Source organism: Fundulus heteroclitus, chromosome 13 (genome assembly GCF_011125445.2).
Source record: "Fundulus heteroclitus isolate FHET01 chromosome 13, MU-UCD_Fhet_4.1, whole genome shotgun sequence".
In the NCBI taxonomy this organism is placed as follows: Eukaryota; Metazoa; Chordata; class Actinopteri; order Cyprinodontiformes; family Fundulidae; genus Fundulus; species Fundulus heteroclitus.
The window spans coordinates 4,389,435-4,410,937 of record NC_046373.1 but is presented as its reverse complement, the minus strand read 5'-3'; positions in this window follow the sequence as shown (position 1 = coordinate 4,410,937).

The following is a 21,503-nucleotide window of genomic DNA, read 5'->3' as shown; positions in this document are numbered from 1 at the left end:
CCTGGGACCCTGCCAGCCTTTTCACCCTAGGGGAAAAAAGATCTTGGAAACATCAATCAATAACTGATATAACTGGTAAAAGTTTGAAGTATTGATTTTATGTTTGGGGAAAATAATTATATGTCCATTACAATGGACATGATGCATCACTGGCTATATTTTAACTGATATTTTGGCAGTTCTTGTAACCTTATATTTCTTTTAAAAAGTCTTCAAAAGCAGAAAATTGCTTCAATTATGCAATTAAGGGTGAGCGTATTTTTATTTTGTAATCCCAAATAGGGCATAAATACCTTCAGGTAGGGTAGAAATGTTAATATCTATGTTTAAATGGGCATGGCAGTGAAAATGAGGATTACTAGGGGGGTATCTGCCCTAAGGATAATGCAGTCCCAAAGTGACCTGTGTCCAATTTTGGACTGGTCCAAAGCCTGAATAAACACAAAGGCTTGCGTTCGGAAGAGCATACTGCATAAAACCTTTGCTATATTTACCGTGCAAGTCAAGAACATGATTCTCGTATCAGATTGGTTGAGGCCAGGGTTAACAACAACAGTCACTGGTGCTGGTGACTGACAGGGTACCGGTATGAATTGGGTTACTGTTGGAGAGCAAAGTAGAAGACGAGGATGACATATGCATAGGCAGAGAGAGAGAGAGAAGAGGAAAGGCAAGAGTCTAGGACTGAGAGTAGGGACTTTGAATTATGGCACTATGACAGGAAAAGCTAGAGAGGAGACCAAGTGGAAGCTTAGGAGCAGGGGATCAAGCTGTTCTACCATGGTGTGGATGGGCAGAGAAGTGTGGGAGTTATCTTAAAGGAGGAGTTTTTCATTGATGTTCCAGAGGTAAAAAAAAGAGTGTCTGATAGGGCACTGAAGTTAGTGGGTCTGAAGTTAGAAACTAAAGGTGAGATGCTGTTAGTGGTTATCAGAAACAGAATTATTTTATTGTCGTTGTGCAAGAAAGCACAGCGGAAATTAAAGAATAGCGACTCTCAAAGGCCGTGCAAATCAATAATACAAATAATAAGTATATCTAAAAATGTAGTAGAAACAGAAACAGCTGGGATGTTAAGGGAATAGTAAATAAATAAATTATCCTGGTTTGGATGAGATTGCGTTGTTCAGGGAAACAACATCTCTTGGGTAGAAACTGTTTTTTAGTCTGTTACTTTTTTGACTTTATTGCCCTTAAATGCCTCCCTGAGGGCAGGATGGTCCCTGGTGATACTGTGGTCTCTCTTGCAGCATCGGGTCCTGTACATCTCCTCCAGAGATGGCAGTGAGCAGCCAATCAGTCTCTTGGAGAGTCAGGGTGACTCTCCAAGGTTGACTCTCCAAGAGGAGAGGTAGGAGCACAGAGGTGGATTACGTCTTGTGTAGACTATGTAACTGTGAGGAACTTTGTGACTGCGAGGTCGTAGCTGGGGAAAGTGTTACCAGACAGCACAGGATGGGGGTGTGTAGAATGACTCTGATGGGGAGGAGGATGAAGAGGACAAAGGAAGAGCAGAGGAGAAAGTTGTGTTGCTTTCAGGGAGGAGTTGAGACAGGCTCTGTGTGGCCAGGAGGCGCTTCCAGATGACTGGAGACTACAGATAACGCTATCAGGGAGACTAGGAAGGAGAGTACTTGGTAGATCTTCTGGAGGGAAAGTTGACAAAGAAACTCTGTGGTGGAATTAGGAAGCAGAGGCAGGATTCTCCCCAGAGGATGGAATAAGGGCGCAGCGCTGCTACACTGATATACTGATCTGTACTTGAAGCTACGGTCATTGTGTCAAAGGATGGTTGCCCCTGTTGCCAAATCCACCTGTTATTTTCTGAAATCATTTGTAAATTCCATGAGTCGCGTTTTTTTGTTTTTTGGGCTTGTTTCTGAAGGTGCAGTCTCTTATTTGAGCTCCAAAATAAGCGAGTAAAGAAACCCAAAAGAAGAAGAAATCTGTGTGAAGGATTAAAGGAATAGAAGAGAAGAACCTATTTCAGTGCCTTGTTTTACTGTTTTCTATTTATGCTGACAGATGTTTTTACATAGGTTGTTGTATCATTGCGATGAAATTTCGACCTGTCCAGGGCATTCCCCACCTTTCTCCCAGTGACCTTTAAAGAAAGGCACCAGATCCTTGTTACACTCAGGTTTGTTTTAGTTTACTGCCACAAAACATGTTTTTGTTGAAGTCATTATAAAATGTACAGCTCAATGGGGGAAGTAGTGAACTAAAGAGTCTAAACAAAGACATGAATAAAGGACGAGGAAGCAGCATGTCAAGAGAAGAAGCCAGGAACTGAGGAACAACTTTATATTTTATTTGACTTTAGTTTAGATTTTGCTGAGTTTCTAGTATTAGAATTTCTCGCATACATTTTTCAAAGTCTAAATGCACGTTGTCCCCCCCTGATGGGACATGTAAAAACACTCTTTCAAACATTATCTTTAATATTCAGCTCTTCCACTGCTGAAAATCACTTTATAACAAACACATTGTTGGATGAAGTTTTGATGAAAGGCTATTTCAAACCCGCTTTTGAAACCGTAGGCAACAGTTATTTTAAAAATGATTTCAAAACGCCACCCATCTCTTGACGCAATTCCCTTTGCTCAACTCAATGGTGTAAAATATCACGGCATTTCTATAACCATTCGGTTCTATTCTGACACATTTCTCACAGTCAGGGTACAGCAATGGGCTGCATCAGTCCAGTGCACTTCAAAGATGTAGTACAATTCATTTCTTTAAAGTTTGTGAAAATATATGATGGTCGCGGAGTTTCAAGGAGTTTGATTGGATTTTTTTGTTTTGTTTCCGGAATAAAAACCTGAGATTTGTAGACATGTGCAAGATCCGGCCATAGCTTCAAAATGTACTCATGGAAAATATCATTATAACAGATTTTTGAATGCAACACTTGGGCATCACTGACGGACGTGTAACGTCTCTATAAATGCGCGATCATCTCCTGATGTTTAGGGGTGTTTTTGTTCGAAAGACCTGTCTTGATTTCTCATCTTAGTGAAAATGTTCTGCTGATTATCAGTCTGTGTAAAACAAGCTATGGGAAACTGATCTCAATCTGCCCTGACGTCTGTCTGAAGAGCTGTTAATTAGAAACAAGGGGCGATAACATCTTGGAAACAGCTTCCTGCGCTCAATCTGGTGCAATTAGTTAGTTTGTCAAGTTAGTTAGTTTACACCAAAACAAAGACAGATAACTTTTTTTTAAGATGTGAGATGCATAAAGAAAGAACCTCATCTGTACAGATCAGTTCAGTTCTGTTGTTAAATCTGAAAGTGTGCCACCAAATAATATCAAGTGCAGCCTCAGAAGTCTCTCAATCAGTAAATGGAGTTGACGTGAATGCAGTTAAAGCTCCAATATAAAGCCACCTGTCTTGGGAAGACCTCAGAGGTTCGTTGGAGAGTGAACAAACAGCATCCTGAAACCCAAGGAACACAGTGGACAGCTCAGAGAAAAAGTTTGGAGAGGTCCACAATGGGGTTTGATTAAAAACTTTATTCCAAGCACTGGCAAACAGGCTTAAATCAGGATCAACCAGACTTTCGCCCAACCTTCGTTTCAACACCTATCTAGGAGTCTTTGTCAGTTTTGGTGGCTCGCACTTGAGCAACCTGTAGTTGGGATGCTGCTGTTTTTAAGCACATAGAGGCTCATCCTCCAAGGTGTGTTCCAAGTCAGAGGCAGAACGACCCATCCGCCACTATCCTGGGTCGTTAGAAGCTATTGCTTGGTGTGAGTGGAGTACTTGGTCACCTGGATCATGATGAGACTGCTGATGTAATCTCATTGGACCGCGCTGTAAACACTGGAGAGTTGAAAGCACAATCTGCCCCTGCTGTTTAGTCATGGCTTTTCTCTTCTGACAAAGATGGCTTCTTTCGCCCCTTGTCCAAACCATCTGTTCTCTCTGTCCAAAATCTGGACATCTTAATTTGTCAAAAGTCTGCCCTTTGCTCTTGAGGTGCAGGTGGACTGCTGAATTTCGCCTTGAGCTGCTGGCCCTCCAGTGCTGTTCCATGCGTTTATGCAGCTGTTGTCTGAGCTGTCCTCGCTAACCTCGCCTGTGAGCTGAATTCTCACGGTATTTGTGCGTTCACAAACACATGAGAATCCATCTTGTCCCGCGCCCATCTCAATTGTTTGGGCCCGAATGAGAAAAAGGTTTGTTGCAGTATTATGGTTTAAGGCGGGACATACGGTTGTGACGAAAGCAAGAGATGCCAAGCCCACAAACGAACCAAAATATACATGGCAGTGCAGGAGGACACAGGTGTTTAGTCAAAATCCACATTTTTTTCTTTAAAAGTAGAACAGCAAGAAGTGGCTTGACCAGCGTAACTTGTTATGGTTTCTTATGGCGGCTGCTGCTTGCATTTTCATTTGATTCTGTGATTGGCTAAAACCAATTTTTGGTAGGCGGGCACTAGGTGTCGCTTTGCCCAATCAGATTGGAAAGTTCTGATGAATGTCCCACCTTTCCAACAGACCCAGATTGATAAGGAGGGTGCTACACAATATAAATCTGGCTGCCTTCGCTGCATTGGACCACATGTATTTTACCTGAATGTTTGCATACCAGGTACCGCCTCAGGTTCTGCCCTCTACAAGCCCAGAAACTGATGACAGCCCTAAACATACAAGGGAATATTTTAGATCAAAGCATTTTAAGTCTAGACCTTAATCTAATTGATAATCTGTACTTTGTCTTCCATTTCACAATTATGCACTACCTGTAGTCGGTCCCTCATATAAAATCCTCAAAATACATGCATAGACATTTGCGGTTAAAAACGATAACAGTAAGTTGTCTGGTGGTTTTAATTTTTACACAAACAATAGGTATAAAGGAGTCACTTTTAGTGGATTAAAAAGTCCACCATGTATTTAAATAAAATGTGTTATTTTTCTCAAATTCCCTCTTTTAGATGGTATGACTATATACATGCGGTTAAGTAAAAGTGCGTTAGAGAATTTCCTGTAACCTGTAACACTGTCGTTGTCAAGCCACAGTGGGTGAATTTTTACAACTAAGAAGTGCTTCCGCCTGCAGAGAGAGCAACAGTCTAACTTCTGAAGTTTCTAATAAGGAGTTCCAAGACTGTCACTCTGCTTGTCAAGCTTATTACGGTCTGATAGCTTCAACCGCACTTCTCCAGCATATTATTTCACATTTAAAATCGCACATATTTCCAGCTATGGAAGGGTTGTCATGTTGATTAATCATCATACTAATGATGTTCATCCTGAGCTGGAATTTCTTTCACGTCACTGTGTCTTCTTTTATTTATGCCTGAAGACCTTCATGGTGACGCAGGATTCTGAAATCTCCCAGGTCTTCATTAGGGTTTCTAACTCACAACCTTTGTTGAACAGAGAGCGAGGACAAAGGGGAATAAAAAGAAGAGGTGCTTTTTAGCAAAAACAGACAGAGGTTGGAACAAGGGATTATGGCTCAGATAAGACAGAAATTAGAAGCGAGAGCACATTCGCACTTCAAATGGGTTTCTGTCACCCTTCTGAAATTGGTATGGAAGAAGAGAGTGTGGTATTAAACTGTGTTAAAGGGTAGGCACATTTAGTAGAGGAAACCAGGAACGTATGGGTTAATGTAATGAGAGGTAATGTCTAAATGTGCATGAAACCACAGATGTATAATTATCGGTGCTGCTTGACCTGAGTAAATCAAAGAGAAACGGTCACGACGGCAGCTGCTTTAAGGGTACAGCTAAAAGTGCAAGGGAAAAAGAAACCGTTTCAAATACACATATGTAACTTCGCCAGTCAGCTATAACATCACAACCCCTGAAAGGTAGTTAAGGCAACATTATTAATCTTTTTTAGCACACGGCGTTCCTCATAGACAGTGGGGTGAAAAATGTGCTTAGTAGAAATCAATAACCTTTAGGACACTTGATTTCTATAAATGTAATTATTTCTCCAGGAAATAATTATGACTTGGATTGGTAATTTAGGAAGCTAGAGGGCGCTGTAAGCGGATGATTAACCGAAAATAATGTGTTGGGCACTTCCTGTCGCCATTGTTCACATTAGCTTGAGTTTACCTTAAAGTTACATGAAACATCATTAAATAGACATTAATGCTCCATATTATTACTGTACAAATACTCGTAGCACTATTGGAACAATGGTGTTTACCTCTGTTTACCTCGTTCAAACCTTTAAACAAAACAGTAAAACACATCACTAGAGCGTTTCGCAGCCGAGTGCGAAGCGGCCGGGATGAAAATCAGTGCCTCCAAATCCGAGACCATGGTCTTGAACCGGAAAAGGGTAGAGTGCCTCCTCCGGGTTGGGGAGGATGTGCTGCCCCTAGTGGAGGAGTTCAAGTATCTTGGGGTCTTGTTCACAAATGAGGGGAAGATGGAGCGGGAGATCGACAGGAGGATTGGTGCAGCGTCTGCTGTGAAGCGGGCGCTGTACCGATCCGTTGTGGTGAAGAGAGAGCTGAGCCAAAAGGCGAAGCTCTCGATTTACCGGTCGATCTACGTTCCTACCCTCATCTATGGTCACGAGCTTTGGGTCATAACCGAAAGAATGAGATCCCGGATACAAGCGGCTGAAATGAGTTTTCTTCGTAGTGTGTCTGGGCTCTCCCTTAGAGATAGGGTGAGGAGCTCAGTCATCCGGGGAGGACTCAGAGTAGAGCCACTGCTCCTCCACGTCGAGAGGAGCCAGTTGAGGTGGCTCGGGCATCTGGTCAGGATGCCTCCTGGACGCCTCCCTGGTGAGGTGTTCCGGGCACGTCCCACCGGGAGGAGGCCCAGGGGAAGACCCAGGACACGCTGGAGGGACTATGTCTCCCGGCTGGCTTGGGAACGCCTTGGGATTCCCCTGGAGGAGCTGGCCCAAGTGGCTGGGGAGAGGGACGTCTGGGCCTCCCTACTGAAGCTGCTACACTCGCGACCCGACCCCGAATGAGCGGAAGAAGATGGATGGATGGATGTATAGATGTATGGACATTAAAAGTAAACCACTTGAATGATTAATCTTTCCGTGCGCAATACGGTTGACTTTGGGGCGTCCAGTTGGAAAGAGTTACTTCAGAGTGAAGCTTGTTCAAACCGGGGCAGAAAGCGAGCTGCTTGTGAAACCCGGCCTGGGATGAAGCTTCCTCGGGTCTCCTGTGGTCTACTGGGCCTGTCGAAGGAAGAGGGGGGTTGCAGCATGGGGATCTCTGCCCTGCTGCAAGAGTGTGGCTCGGCTCAGTTTTCCTGCAACAAGTGAGAAAAATTACAAAAGCTGGTTTCGGTAGAAGCCGGTTACTCCGGTATCTGATTACGCAGAAGATATACTGCAGACTTAGCCACGCTTCCAGCTTGGCTAACACAAGCTCATGGGTCTCTACAGTGTAGGACTCCTCTCCTCAAGGGCCACATGGCTTATTGCACAACACCTGCTTCTAACAAAACAGCGAAATAAATGTCACTGTTATATTGAAACAAATTACCTGTCCAGCAGAAATCTTGCAACCTCCACATCCATTTTTAATTCCCCGCTCCCTCGTGAATCGTCTCCACCTGGTAACAGCTACGCCGATGTAGCCTCACATTTTTCCCAGTTATTACTTTGTTTTTGTTTTTTGTTGATTACTTTCATTTCTCTCTCGCCGGGGAAAAAGTATGGATGGTCCTCAATATCAACAGGAAACGGCATGTAGAACAATAATACAGTCATCTTTGCTTGTTTTATCCTCCACCGACACACATATTCATATTCAGGTAAAACACTTACGGCTAACATGTTTGTCCCCTTTAAGCTACTGCAATCAAAAATGCTGATTTAACTTGCTATCTTTCATTGGGTGCACCACCACCTATGTATATTTATAAACTATTAAGTCTAAGCTATGAGAACGCTTTCACTTTTGTGTGGTTGTTGTTAGACTTTGTAAGAATTTGTGAGCATTAGTGAAAGCAATACTTGATTTTTGCTAATAAAAAGCCAAATTATTTACACACTGTCCCTTTATACTTTTTGGTTTGGATCCTACATAACTATCAATCTACCTGCATTTCCAAGAATCCAAGAAACCTGACAAGCTGATAACAAGTTAGCTAAACAAACAAAAGCAATCAGAAGAGCACATTTAGCTAAATGTTAGCTTACTCAGCTAACTAGCGGCTTCAGAAGGTGGGTGGGCAGTACTCAAGTTTAACTGCAACATGTCATAAAGACAAAATCCTCTTCAGGAGCTTTGGCTTGGACTGTTATAAACAGTCATAATGTCCAAAACAGGGCAGAATCTATACTGGGGGTTCTTTGGTGGTTAAACTTGCCCTGCTTTGTTTTTAACTCTTCTGCTTGTGTCGCTGGTGAAGTGTTTGAAAAGATGTTCTGCATGGCATCACAAAAAAACGGAGTTTTTAATAGAACGGTTACCATGTAATTGTATTATTAGTATCAACACTAGCATCACCAACTTAGGCAGGACAGCGGTGGGTGCAGCAAAAACTTCTAAAAAAAAATAAGGCTCAATGAACAAGCAGAGAGATCTGCAATGCGTTGTGTTGGTATTTCAATGGAACCAGCATTGCTAAAACACCTATTATATTATCGGTCCATGTTCTCACTGGTTACTGTCATTGGGTGGCAAAACTCAATCTAACATTTGGAAATTCATATAGATATTTAACACACATATAAAAGAGCACAGAACTCAACAGCATGAGTCTCTGCTTGTTTCCCTTTTCTATTGTAAGGCAGAGTTTTTCTGGACTAACTGGATGACTGAAACCTGACGATGGAGGTCCGTCTCCGGCTTGTTCTGTGAGCAGTTTCATGTCTAAACCTTTTCAAGACGATTACTAGGAGCGGGACCGGAGAAATAAAGCAATGTTGTTAATGTTGTGCATTTTTAATGCGCACCTCTTCAATATTTGATGAGCCAACGAGGCTTCACAGATATTGCAGCATCAACTGTCAGACGTGAACTTTAAGCGTCTCCGTGCTTTTGATGTTTTATTCTACGTTTCAAAAAAGACAATGCATCTTTTTTTATGCACCTATCTAAGAACACGGAATATTGGCTGAAATTCTGACGTGACACAATGATTGAATGACAAAACAGGGTTAGCGATCAGGGCACCGAAACGTTCCTGAGGGGGCAACATAAAGCTTTAATACCAGCCTTAGCAGCACCATTAAACCTTAAAAGTTTGCTATTTACACACTAGGCTGCCACAGAACACCATTAAATTTGGGCAGGATGAAAGGGAAGATTTGCTATTTCCTTTGTCTACAGTCCAGTTTTAACCCAATATGATGCTTTATGGGGGGGGTACTGCTAAACCACTTACAGTGTTTCCATAACTGAGAGAAACTGCCAATAAAAGCAAGTGGTTTTAAATGACCAATTACTGACGTAGCTATAGTGTTTCTAGAGATTTATTCCAACGAAACCATTGACTGCAAAAGGGTAACTGGTAGTGGCTGCTTAATCGATCGGTGATCTGTTGTGCCAACAGAGTCGTGTTTGCTGTGGTCCACTGATATTGACGGAATCATTAGCTCTGACGAAACTGTGAAGCTGTTCAAACCCTTTATCTCCCAATCACATGACTTTTAATGCTAGAGCATATATTATTTAGCTCTGCGTGCTGTTTGTCAACGAAACGTTATCCGCGTGTTCCCTGTAGATCATTAACAACACCCCTTAATGCAAATACTTAAAGACGTCAAATGAATTGCTTGAAGGGGACTCAAAAACACCTCGTGAAGTGGCCGATCACGAACGGCAGAAATCTTGGCAGGCTCCATCGTGATCTGATCTGGGGAAATCATGATTCTAAAAAGGATGTTGCCTTATTTTAAAGAAGGTGGAGAAGGTGTGGATCTAACATGGTCTCTGTGAGTTTGCTGGTCCTTGGAGAAGATGAGGATGTCGTCCAGGTAGACATTGACGTAAAGGTCCACCATATCACGGAGTACGTCGTTGACTAATGCCTGGAAAACAGCCCGAGCATTTGTCAGCCTGAATGGCTTGAGTAAATATTCATTGTGGGTCAGTAGGGGTGTTGAAAGCAGTTTTCCACCTGCAACACGAAGCTGAACCAAATGATAGGCGTTACATAGGAACAATAACCTGAAAGAGGGGAGTCCTCTAGTTTGGGCGACAGAAATAAAGGGACCTGAATTGCGCTTCACTGAGAAGGGCATTTAAAAAAATTAAATAAAATAAATAAATCCCACTCTGTGAACCAGCCAGATCCTTAGTATGAAAACACACCCCAAACCAAATGTAGCTCTAAAAGCAAACAAAGACAAATGTGATGTGGATCTATTATTCGTGACTCATTGAAACATTTGAAAACGTAAGTAATTTTATTGTAAACTAACCCCATCTTTTAATAAATACCAAACAAATTCCCCTGAAACCGGTCAGAATCCAACTGCAGAGTAAGACGCCAAGCATCCGGGCCTCTAGATGAAACTATCTGTGATGGACTTTTGGGAGTGTTTGCTCTTGGTGAAGAGAAAAAGAAATCTTCTCTTGCAAGCAGAAGATTTTATCAAAAGGAAAAAACTCATAAAAGCGAGCCCTACAGTGTGTTGCAGACTGTAAAGGCTGTGTAATGAGGGACCTGGTGTTGTTTTACTAGTTTTGTTTTATTTTTGTTGGCTATTTTTGGTTTATTCTTTTGTTAATCAAAGATTAAAAATGTTTGATGTGTGTCCAGAATGTGTAGGGTCTGCAGAGACATCCGTGTCCTGCTTCCTGACCTTGAACCCGTACAGTGCCATGCCCACTGAGCTCTGTGCAGGTTTGTGCGCTGCGCCGCGCCCCCTCTCTGCACGTGTTTCCCGTGAGGCTTAATTAGGACGGTTCATAAGAAGCAGGGTCCAGACTGGAGATGTCAGATTGTTAGGTCATCCAGCTTGGCGATCTCACCGCATATTTCGAGCTACGTTCGCCTTCTTGTATCAGACGTTCTTTTTTTCTGTGTTTCTGTGTGTATCTTTCTCCATTCCTCCACGATCGCTCTGGTGATCGCTCTGTTTTGCTCCTTCCTGCTCCAGTGCGCAGCAATCTCACTGCAAAAAAAGGGAACAAGTAGTACGTTCAATTTTCTTAAAATGAGTGTCCTTTGTCCTTGATTTGAGCAAGTAAATAATCTTATCTGCCAGTGGAATAAGATTTTTGCACTTAAAACAGGAGCAACCCATCAATTTTTATTTCAAGTCCAGTGAGTCCAATTATCTAATTTTAAGGGTAAAAATACTCATTCCATATTGGCAGATAATCTTATTTACCAGCTCAAAGACAAAGACAAATACATTTTACTTCCTGTTCCCTTTTTGTAGTGCTTCTTTCTGAATTATTGTGAAGCTCCTCAGTGTGAGTCTGCTGTGACTCCTGCCAGCTCTCGGTCTCGACCTTCTGATTCTCAAACGTCACCGAAGTTCAATATCATCGTCTTGAACAGAATCACCTGGTTGAACTCCAGGTGATTCTGACTGCACCAGTGAACCAGCACATCTCCCTCCTGTCGTTATGCAAACTCACCATCGTCCTGAATCAGACCAATAATAGCGGTGTCAGAAGCAAGCTTCAGGAGTTTCAGTGGTGGGTCCATAACATTATTATTATTATTATTATTATTATTATTATTATTATTATTATTATTATTATTTTATTTTATTATTTTATTATTATTATTATTATTATTATTATTATTATTATTATTATTATTATTATTATTATATTATTGACTATAATTAACTATATAGCATTGCTTGAGTTGTAATCTAACTAAAACATTTTAAAGTGTGTTGAGAACCATATTAAAACAGCAGATAAATGTTGGTTTATGAGTAATTACAGTTAAATAGATTCTGTTGTTTGTTGTTTCATTTGTTTCAGAAAAGTGTTCATCTTAGTTCTCGTTACCTCCTACTTTCTATCACCTAAACGCCCCAGTTCATCACAACAAATGTCAGGTGTTGTATAACAAGGTATGTTTGTGTTCTTGCTAAATTAACTTAACGAGTATCAGCAGAAGGAATATTGTGCAGACACTTTGGCAATGGGGGACACTTCCAGCAGTCTGCTTTCTCACAGATCTTTCTATGCTTCTTTGAGGCTTCAGGCGTGTTTAGGGCATTAGTGTCCAAGGTTTTTGCAAAGGGGCCCAAAATAAAGCCAATTCTATTGTAAAATAGTTTTTATGTGGGCATCAATAAACTAAAAACTTTACATGGTAATGAAACAAACAAAGCAGTCTGATTTCTTTAGAAAAAAGAACTGCAGAGCTTTCTAAGTCCAAAATAAAAATAAAAAGATCTTGCTTGTTTTTGCCTCTTTAAACGGATGCAATGCCCAAACATTTTTAGGTCGATGGTTTTCTGTTATCTTAGTCTCCATGTATTTTTGTGTAATTTCAACAACAAGAACGTAAAAAAAAAACACCTGCTTCATAAAAGACGAATTGATGTTGTTCCTCATGTTTTTCATTTTCAGATTTTAATTTGTCTGCATGAAGGTCTAAAATCATTTACATTTCTACCCAAGCTGCTTTTTAAACAGGATCCGCATCAACCAGCCATGCTGATTAACCAATCTTGTGCCATTGAATTTTGACTTGACAGGTGGTCCAGGGACCAGGTTCGCCTCTGTTTCAGGTTCAAGGTTGTACTGAATAATAGTTTAGAGTAATTCATAATAGCGTGAGGGAATGACTTATATCTAACAAATCCACTGACCTTTCAGTACACTGGCAACAAAGGGTATTTGCTTTTAAAGTTCATAAAGCCAGTCTCCTGCAGGCTGGTCGTTACTGGCACACTGAGAGGACACCAAAACCAGGAGGATGTGCAGAAAAACTGAAATAATAAGTAATGAGACTGCCTTCTTGATACTGGGACACCTGTTGATTCATGAATTTACAGATGCTGCTGCTCCGGAGGAATCAGAACTAATATATTGGCTTGGTGAATAAAAAAAAAGAACCCTTTTGTAAAATGAAACAATCCCTACAGAGTTTCTAAAAAAACAAATATCAAACAGCCAACCAATACATTTGTTTTCTGCAAGTATCTGTTTTCCCCTAGTTTGGGAAATCATCTGTGAAACTACCCAAACTGTCTCCAGAGCTACTCCAGACAGCGCATCATATACAGACAGTAACCATGTGCATACTTGAAGCGTATGTTGTACTCGTGATGAGGTTTCCTCCAGGTTTCTTCCGTCTAAAGTTGTGCACACCGAATGCGACATAGGTGCCAGAAATACAGCAGTACAGTGGTGCCATCTAGTGACGCTCCCACTTACCTGCCACTCCAGTCTCCTCACTCCCTTTTCTCCAGGCTCGGTCCGTTCTGGACTCGTCTCACTAGTAATAATCGGTTGAGTCACGCAACTCAGGCCGACCGCAGACCGCCACTATCAGCTCGTCCTCCATGTTGAATGAAAACAGCTTCGTCTCCGCTGCAGTCCGTCACATCCACATCCGCATCTAGTTCCTGATTGGTTGTCGTGGTTTTCAACTCCAGCCACTGTCGCAGGTCGCTCTGGCTTTGCTTTAATCGGCGTCTGTTGTGTTTCCAGATTGCCCTGAAGTGTATCTGCATGTGTGCGTTGTTAGTTTTTAGAGGATTGATGGATGTAGATGTTTGAATATATTACAGGAGAGACCCAAAGGTACATCATGATATAATGGAAAGATCCTGGCACAGCCGCACACCTACCAAGAAATGGTTCTCCACTTAAACTGAAGACCTGCGGAGAACCGGGTGTGAAGTTCTCCTTCCAGCAGGACAGGAACCCTAAACATGCGGGCAGAGATACGCTGAATTGGTTTAGTGCAAAGCATATCTATGTCTTACAACGGCCTATTCAAAGTCTACACAGGTCAGACTACGTAGCAAGAGTTGAAAATTGATATTCATTGAGAACCTGAGCTTCTTTTTTTTTCTTTTTTAGAAAGTATCAAAACATCCATTTTTGAATGTGCAAAGCTGGTAGACGTACCAACAGACTTGCAGCTGTAATTACACTGAAAGAGGGGTATAAATACTTTTTTTTCTAAACCACTGGATTGCAGTCCTTTAGAGGGAGCATATATTGTTGCATCTATCTACTTCTGACTTTAAATACATGTCTCCATGTTTTATGCAGCTTCATTCAGAATTTTCAAAATCCTCGGTTATTATTTTTCCAGTAAACAGGCAAAAAAAATAAATAAATAAATAAATTCCAGACATGGGGACACTATATCTGTGCAGACGTTTCCCGGCTCCACAGCCGGTTCTGTTTTTGCTGGGGGGGGAGCATGGGATGGACGGACGGGTAATTTGAGCTGGTGAGCACCGTGCCCCGAACAGCGCAGAGGTCAACGAGCTCCTCCATGGTTCCATCTTCTATCTGTCACTATGCATGCTTATCAGTCCACTGTCTGCTGCGACGGCTCAGACGTGTGCGTGCGTGCGTGCGTGCGTGCGTGCGTGCGTGCGTGCGTGTGTGTGTGTGTGTGTGTGTGTGTGTGTGTGTGTGTGTGTGTGCGTGTGTGTGTCCGGGTAACTCCTCTGATGCGTGACGTTTTAGGCAGAGTTAGCTGACAAGCAAGATAAAACTCAAGGTTAGAAGGCCATATTGTTTCTATCACTTATTGGTCAACTCACTCACACACACACACACACACACACTTACGTTATTCACATTCAATCACACTCTTCCTCACGATGCCGCTGCAGAGGTTGCCATGACTCCCCTGACAGAAGCGGACGGAGACGGGGATGTCATGATTCAATTTTTCTGTGGGAGAACTTAATCAGAGGACATCCTCTGACACAGTGGCCACATGTCAACGCAATGTCATCCACGCTCATCTCCCCCAACTTCATCAGAAGGTTTCACATTTAAAAAAAAAAAAAGCAACTCATCAGTTTCAGCTGGAGGAGCATGAGCCCAGCAGTGACTAAACGCGTCGGCTCAATTTGCCTCGCTTGAAAAGCGTCCAGCCTTCGTTAAGGATTATTGTTGCTCCTTCAGGAACTCATAGTTAATTAAAGTTAGAGATTTTTTAAAAGCTCATAAGGTAATAAGAAACCTCCGTCCGATAACTATCGGGGCATCTTTATTTAGTACAGATCCAGGTTAGCTAAAGCTACCGGCTGGTGAGAGAGGGCCCGTTGGCAGGAAGTCAGGGTCGGAGGCGGCGCCACACCAACAGTCTTCCTGTGTGAAACACGGACTGAGACCAGAACATGAAAGCTGTTAGCCATCAGAGAACTGCGTGAAAATCAATACCACTAAAAACATTTAGGGATTTTGGACCCTTTTCCCTTTATATCAGACAGTTTCTCTGACTGGAAAGATTTGACATGTTCTGTTTTCAGAATGATTTTCCCACTGCATCAAATATTACACCCTGGATCCATCCTTAGAGCTAGTGGCACACCCACAACTATAATGAACTGTAAGAGGTGATACAGGAGTGGTGAACTGTAAATCTTATAATCTCAGGGACAGAGCTTTAACTAGCAGCTAACAGGAAGCGGTACTTTCACCAGGGCTAAGCCGCATGTTGTCCTGCCCCAGGAGCTCAGATCATTTTCTGCATTCTTCTTGGTTCTGGGAGACGTTGTGAAGGGCTTTCATGGGTCCCCAGTCCTCCGAGAACCACCCTCTGATCAGCGGCGCACGTTTTGATAAGAACTCGGTCGCATGTGAACAGATCAGATCTTGGCCACAACAGTCATTGTGGGACATAAGGATGATTCTAACACCTTACTGTTAGCGTCCTGCTGAGCTAAATCTGTCTGTATGTTTCGGTACCCAGCTCTGTCTGTGGTGTGACAACAGGCACGAAAAAGGCCCTAAAAAAATAAAGGCCCTTAAATAAGTCATTTATTCTTGCTGTGGCGTAGTTGTGAGAGTAATCAGAGTAAAATAAATGTTTTTTTTCCACCCAAATCAAGCTAGAAAATCATTGTGTACTTTCTGACTTGACGTTGGAAGCTTTGTCGTCGGGATGAGGCGAAGCATTCAAAAGTCTCGGTTTTGTTGGAGTTAGTGCTTTAAAAAGACTTAAATATCTGACCCCCTCCTCTCACAGCCCTCCAACACTCTCATGTGCTGCCAAAACCTCTGAACATCTGGCCCAGCTGCTCTTTTCCCTCCTCGCCGACGCCTTCTTGAAAAATGACCCTCGCCACCATCGGGGCTATATTGGATATGAAGGCAGCGATCAGAACGGTGGCCGTTATTGGAGCTAATTTCCATTCGCCGACGTCACGGCCCTCATCCTGTCGACGTCAAGCCAGGCTGACGTCAGCTGCCAGCTCCGATGCGTGCAACCGGTGGTCGCTGCAATCCGCCCACACGTCGGCATCGCAGGTTTAAAGCCAGAGAGACGGTTTTGGATGCTTCTCATCTCCACACACATCTATTGAGTCCCCAGATGTTTACAGCTGTAAACCGTACAGGGAAGGATTACATAATCTGTTGTTATCTTTTACTTGTTTCTTTCAATAAAAGTTGTTATAGTGTTTAAATAGGAGCTCTATATTTGGTTCAAAGAATAAAAACACAAAGGCAAAAACACATCAGAAAAAATGGAGTCTGGATACGATGGAGGAAGAAAGTTTTCTGAAACCGGTTCATAAATATGCTACGCTGTTCTATATAGCATGCACTTTGCTATATCAGTAATCAAGCATCTTTATTTCTAAAGACTCTTACTTGGCATTTAAAAAAAAATGAAAACTGGCATCAGACCCGCGGGTGACATCAGCCATTGCTAAATTAAACCACGACGTTGATTTAAACTGGAGCTCACGCATCAGATCAGCTACAAGGAGCGAGGATGCCTACAGCGCTGATCAGAAGTTTACATACGCTGCAAAAACGGAACTAGAAATAAGTAAAATATTCTTTAAAATGAGTGTATTTGTCCTTGATTTGAGCAGGTAAAAAGGTTTGCTAATGGAATAAGATGTTTGCACTTAAAATAGGAACAACTCATCATCATCATCTTATTTCAAGTGCAGGATGTCTAAATATCTTATTTTAGGGGTCAAAATACTCATTCTATTGGCAGATAATATTATTTACCTGCTCAAATCAAGGATAAATACATTCATTTTGAAGAATATTTTGCTTATTTTTAGATCCGTTTTTGCAGTGTACGCTCAACGTTAACGTCACACTACGTTTTAAACCTTACAGGATACGTTTGAGCCTTTTTTTTTTTAAGGTTCCAATGAATTATTCTGGAAACCATATTTAAAAATCAAGACTTAAATAGAAATTTTCTCTGTTTCACACGGGATCTAAATTACATAAGTGCACAACATTATATTCATGAACTTCCACGCACACGGCCTTGGTAAGTTGTAGAGAAAACACAGACTTTTTGTTGCTGTGAGCAAGCTTCTGGCTCTGCTCGGTTCGTTTTCTGTCATGGACCTGGATTTTAAGCAGAGTCCATACATTTTCAACAGGATTGTGGTCAGGGTGTTCTGGAAGAGGCCAAAGTTTTTGGGAACATTGTCCTGTTGGGACGTTTAAATTAACTGACCCAATCTGTCATCATCGGATCAAAGCAAATTTGGTTACAATTGTTATTTCAATTATGGGGCCATTAGTTATTATTCATTGCATAGATTCTGGGATCCTGATTTAAGATGTGATTTAATCACTGACCTTAATAAAATTCTATTGTCTTAGAAAACGTCACATGTGCGTTTATTTGCCAGATTGAATGCCTACTTATCATGCAGGTGGCCCCTTAGAGCTGACTTTAAGAGGCCACCTACATGAGGAACAGTCTGTTTAGAAACCACACTTCCTTAAGTTCACATCTGATGTGTGTGCGTTCGCTGCACAACACACCACAGCGGCTAATGAGCCGGCGGTCGTTAATGACGCTTGAACAGTTTTAAAGAGTTTCTAGGAGCCTGAGTTAGCCAGCTGCCTGTAAGAAGACAAAAAGTCACAGCGCGTAATTAAAAGTCTAAAAATCGATTCTATCACTGGAAAATTGACGTTTTGAAATAATATTGCACTTTGACTTCTGTATGTTCAGCTTTTGAAAATGGGCGTTTAGCACAAATCCTTCTGATGTTTGCTGAAAGTTAGTTTTCAACTAAAATAACGCAATATCAGCCAAACGACTGAATTATTGAAGGTGTGACCAAAGCTTCGGTTTTCATTGTATTTCCCATTCCAGTACAAATATATGAAGTAAAAGAGACTTTTTTTAAAACAGGGACTCAGGGGGGGAGTGGGGTCTCTCAGATAATTGTGCCAGAACAAAGTGAAGCAGTCTCCATCTCTGGGGCTCTTTCTAAGCCGGCTACAGCTAATTGGCTCCTCTGAGAGCCACCTACAGCCACTCACACACACGCAGGGTGAAGATGTCTTGCCCAGATCTGCCCGTGAAGGACGTCCCCTCCAATCTGCTGGGGACTTGTGCAGGCAGGCGTTCCTGTGCGCCCTCCCGCTGTCCCATCTCTAAACTCAAGAGGTCAAGGCTCAACCAGCCCGCCGTTGTGTTTGATCGGTGTCTCAGCCCACAGTTCACCCCTGTGTGAACATCCGCTGCTTTAATTGCCCCCCCTCCTCCAACTCCCCTCCTTCGCTGCTGGTTCTTTCTGCCTGAGGAATGAAGGAGTGCTTTTCACAGCAGGCGATCTCCATCACATTTCTACTTTGCGTTTCGCAGCATGGAGGTCAGGCTGGGTTTCTTATTCGCGGTCTGATTAAAAATCACCACGCCGCGTGTATGTTTTGTTACAACAAATTCACTTTAAAAAATATATAAATAAGTCAGCCCAGACAGCAAGTTGCAGAGGGAAAGCAAAATGTAGCACTGCTGACATCAGGTTGTGAAGACGCACAATTACAACCGGCTAAAAGTGGAGCTCTGGAGATATCCAATGAGGGCAGATGTATCAGTATTTGAAGATTGAGGTGGCAAATCACATTTTGTCCTGTTCAGGTGTGGAACCCCTTTACCTTTCAGTGATTTTATTTAATTAAACCATTTACCATTTCGTTACCAATTTCGTTCTATACGCACTCTGTGCATACAAAATGACAAACAAAGTTGTCTAAGTCTAAGTCTACCAAGAGAACTGTTTCTGTGGGAGATAAATATCTCCCAGTACTGTCACTGGTTTATCAGTGGGACAACATCAGGCGCTGGTTAGCGCTTTTGTACAGTTCAGCACTCTGATCAGTGTTGTGGAAGCTTTTTTCCCCCCATGAATATAAAACAGGGATATATAAAATATTTAGTAGCTGAAGATATCATTTGTTAAAACAAACAAAAGATGTTTGTCAGAAGAACAAGAATGAAGTTTTGTTTAATTAGCCAGACAATGCATACAGTTCTGTCTTTAGAACCATACTTATGCATCCATCAGTGGCACTGCACCAATTGCACGGTACGTAGATGTTACGCAATCATAAAGCAGTTTAGAGTACAAAACAACGGAAATACTCCTGCATCCTTTACACTCTTCTTATTGCACCATTGCATTATTGCATTGTCATCTCCCTTTGTCCTTTTGTTTATATGTGTTTTCTATATTGCAGACTGTTTTTTTATTACTGCATCACTGTGTTATTTTATTGTTGCATAAGTAAGGATATTGTGAGCATTGTTTAATCCAAAGTTCTCGTATGTGTACACATACCTGACAAATAAAGTGGATTCTGAATACCAGGATGAGCTGATGGCAAATGACTGGATGATTTGACATTTCTGTAATAAAGGTGTTCTGGATTCCACTACTTCTGCTATTCTTTGCCCTCCCGCATCATTACAAACATATGCTAATGCAGTTTAAACCCAGCTGAACGCCCTCCTGCCACTTGTTTGGCAGACACCGGAATTCATGAAAAGGAATCCACTAAATGCATTACTTTATTTTGTCCACCAGGGGGAGACAGCAGCACGACACACGAGTCACTGGTGAAAGGAAACTTACCGTGGAAAGAGGAAAACTTTGATTAAACAACGCTTTCTAAAACACGCCATTATTCACATAGTCGTTCAGATTATTTGCTTTTGTTTATTTTTTTGTTTAATGTTCTAAAAGTAATGGTCAATAGTTTGCACATCTAAAGACTGAAATGTTGGCCCCAGGGGCGGTTCTAGACAGGGGCCAACAGGGGCCCATGCCCCTGTAGAAATGGTTCTGGCCCCTGTTATGGCCCCTGTACTAAAGACATGATAATAAATACACTTCTCATAATTATTTGCAATGGCAAAGAAACCATAACTGATTGGTCACTTTGAAAAACATTATTTTTTACCTATACAGTTTTACTCTACAAATAATTTAGAACTTAAGATGTTTCACGTTTAGCTTATGAGCTGGGGGCAAAGTTTTAACTGCTAGATCAGGGGTCTTAAACCTGCAGTTCCAGAGCCACACATGGCTCACTTAATATTATTACATTATATTAATATATTATATTATTATTATATTTATTGTTTTTTAAGTTTTATGTTCTGTGCCCCTGTAAAAAAACACTGGCCCCACCTTGGCCCCCCTGGTAAATTTGGTCTAGAACCGCCATTGGTTGGCCCCGATATTTAGCTGAAGCTCAGTCACATTTGATGGAGAGCGTCTCAACAATGTTTTTCTTTTCTGTTTTTTTTTTTCCAAGTCTTGCCATAAATCCTTAATTGGATCTAGGTCTGGACCATTTCGATCTAAACTGTTCCATCATACGTTTGGTTGGATGTTTAAGGCAATTAAGCCCACAGGAAGCTTAAGCTCCACCTCAGTCTAAAGTTTTTACCTTTAGCCTTGGACTTGTTTGCTTCTAGGATTGACCTCAATAGATCCAATCATCGTCCTTTTAGCTCTGAACAATTGCTGCCGTTGCATTCCCACCGCATGATGCTGCCACTGTGTTTAGGAGGAAGGAGGGGATTTATTTTTTCTGCCACGCAGCATATTGCATGTTAGCCAAAAAGTTCACTTTTTGTTTTAAACTACAACTAATAGTTGTCCAGTCGACAGATTCCCTGACCTGAGCCCTGCAGCTCCTCCAGAGTTACCATGGGCCTAATGGCTGTTTCAGATGATTGCTTTCCTTGCCAAGCCAGTCGTTTTTAAGTGGGCATCCATGTCTAGGTTACGTTTGACCCCAAGACATCAAAATCAACTTCCACTCATGCCCAAGACGCCAGTGTTAAATTTACACATAAATAAATAATAATTAAATCAAATTCATCCCAAAAGCTCACATTGATATATGTAAATTTTCTTTTTTGGAGCCCCCGACAGTCAGGGGCCCTAACCTTTCCCCACTTTACGTCACCCCTGATCTCAAGTAATCGGGGCTGTACTAAGTGACTTTTGGTCATTTTGAAGCAAAACAAACCTCTACAGAACAGCTGGATTTATACTAAAATTAAATCATTCAAACGGCCTAAGACCAATAAGGGCTCTTCTGAAGGCAAATGGTTGTACCAGATTTTATTTAAGGGTATTAGGGGACTAA